Raw genomic sequence first — 2,915 nt, forward strand, 5'->3', positions numbered from 1 at the left:
ATGAACTCGGTCTAATGAAACCGTTGTCCAACAACTCCTGAAGTTGCGTCATAAGCTCCTTCATCTCTGTCGGTGCTAATCGGTATGGTGCTTTCGCTATCGGTGGTGTGCCTGGTAACAAGTCTATTCTGAACTCCACTTGTCTATCTGGTGGTAATCCGGGAAGATCTTCGGGAAAGACTTCCGGATAATCACATACAACCGGTAGATTCTGCACCTTTTTCTTTTCCTTCTTAGCATCGATAACAAACGCCAAATATGATGCGCATCCTTTGGACAAACATTTTCTGGCTTTCATCAGGGAGATGATTCCAGAATTTACTCGACGTTTGTCCCCGTACACCATAAATGACTCCTTTCCGGGTGGGTTTACCCTTACTATCTTCTTTCGGCATTGAATCTCAGCATCGTTGGCGCTAAGCCAATCCATTCCTAGAACGATGTCAAAACCGTTTAACTCTATGGGTAATAGCTCCTCGTGGAATTCGTTTCCATTTAGGTCGATGACGATGTTCTTAATACGATTACTAACAGGTACGAATTTGCCACTGGCAACTTCCACAATTAGGGAATTATCAAGTTTTTCTACAGGCAATGCTAATTTCCCTCCAAATCTATGTGATACAAAGGAATAGTTTGCTCCGGAATCAAATAGTATGTTGGCAGGTAATCCATTTACAAGAAAGGTACCTGAAGCGACGTCTGCTGCCTCCTTTGCAGCCTCGAGCGTCATCTGGAAGGCTCTCGCCTTCGGCTTCGGCGGTATGTTGGGTCTTCCTGCCTCCTTCTTCTTCGGGCAATCCTTCGAAATGTGCCCTTCCTCGCCACACCCATAATAGACTTTCTTGGTGAGGGTGCATTCATTGGCATAGTGCTCGGTCTTTCCACACTTAAAGCAGGTGACTTCTCCGTCGCATTTTTCAGAGTGTTTCTTCTTGCACTTGTCACACCACTTTGCTTCGGCTCCTCCTCCCTTCGAGAATTTACTTTTCTTGTTGGACCTTGAAGATCCATCGAATTTCCTTTTCTCACCAACCTCGGCCCTCTCCAGACCCCTTTCCTTTTGTTGGGTCTCCACATTCTTAGCTGCTCGAACAGCTGATTTCAGAGTGATTGCCATCTTGACTGTTGGGCCATAGTCGGCTGGCAGTCCATTTGCGAACTTCTCAATTTTGGAAAGTTCGTTTGGCACTAAGTATGGAAACAACTTCATCTTTTCTGTAAATGCAGTAGCGTAGTCGTCAACGCTCATTCTTCCCTTCTTCAGGTTTTGGAATTCATTGTTCAGATCAATCAGATCTATTTCTGAACAGTAATGCGCCTTCAGTTGTTCCAAGAACTCATCCCATGACATTTTCAGAGCTTCTCCTCGCGGCATTGTGTCCGCCAATAGCTTCCACCAGCTCAAGACTCCAGTTTTCAATTGTCTCACAGCGAAGACGGTCTTCTTCTTCTCGCTGCAGTCGCAGCTCTCAAACACCATCTCCATTTCGGAGATCCAATCCATGATCTCAACAGGCTTTGGGCTTCCTAAGAGACTCGGTGGTTTCGCACCCAAGAAATTCTTGTACATACGTCCCTCTCGGTCGATTTCCCTCCCCGGGTCATTCCTTCTTACCACTGGGGGTTCCACTTGACTGACAGTGCGACTGTTATTCCCTTCTTCCGACTCTCCGTTATTTCGTTCTGGTTGTTCAACAGGCATAGAAGGTTCACTTCTGTTATTCAGCAACAATTGTCTCATTTCTTCCCTCTCTTCCGCCATCATAGTTCGAATCATGGCTTGAATTCCAGCCATTGTGACTGGCTCAGGTGCAACTTCGACTATCGGCACCTGCTCAATCACTTCGGGAAGAGGCTGCTGATTCCTGTTTCCATTTGCGTTTCCAGCTCCACTTCGAGTTCTTGCCATTTCGATCTATACACCAAATTAGGTGAATTTAGATCTTTATTCACGATAGGCGTTTAAATTCCCCTTATCACTCCGAAACGTTACATGTTAGTTCTAATATCATAGTCGTACGTTTAGAATCCTAAACACATAAGGTTTCCAGATCCGGTCGGCAACAGACCATAGATCCGAACAAATATCATCATATTAGGCACAAAGCATTTAGCACATAAAAGCATTTTAGGCATAATTCCTAAAATAAGCTAGTGCTCACACCTCACAATCATCGCTTAGCATTCTAAGTTTAAGTCTAGAAATCCTACAAATTCCTAGTTTGCTTAAACTAATGCTCTGATACCAACTGTGACATCCCCATTTTCACGGCCAGAAAAGACCGATTTTGTTTAAAAATCAGATTAACATTTTAAATAAAAGTGTTGCGGAATTTGTTCCCAAAATAAATTATGATAAAGACTTATCAAAGCATTTCCGTAGAAATGTATTTTATTAAAAAATCGGGATGTCATGTTTGATACTGATCAAAAGCATAAACAGTACAATATAGCCTTACTACATTTATTCATAATCTCTCATCCCAAACATCATATCTATACTCGTGCGCCACTACCTGTAATACAAGAAACTGAGTGGTTCAGGCTTGGGAGCCTGGTGAGCACATAGGGTTTTCAACCCACAATAAATAAGTTTATTAATTTCATCAACCAATAATAACCCGATTAACCGTTCCCGTTATCCTCACATTACGTCCCTAAAACACCTATCATAAGGGACCTAGACTAAGGATCAACATCGGGATGGACACTACTGCCAAGGGGTTTCCTCAGCAATAAATGTCCTATAGGCAACCGTGAGGGGGATGGAGTACACCGGTGAACACATCGTTCACAAACACCTACAGGTTGCGAGCCTGCTAGCGTTCCACTGGACTGTCTAGAAGAGTCTGTGGTCGTCATCCATACTCCGCTAGATGACAGAATCAACAACAACAACATCGAGGCCTCTC

Source organism: Lactuca virosa, chromosome 1 (assembly GCF_052849685.1).
Source record: "Lactuca virosa cultivar CGN04683 chromosome 1, Lactuca_virosa_CGN04683_v6, whole genome shotgun sequence".
In the NCBI taxonomy this organism is placed as follows: domain Eukaryota; kingdom Viridiplantae; phylum Streptophyta; class Magnoliopsida; order Asterales; family Asteraceae; genus Lactuca; species Lactuca virosa.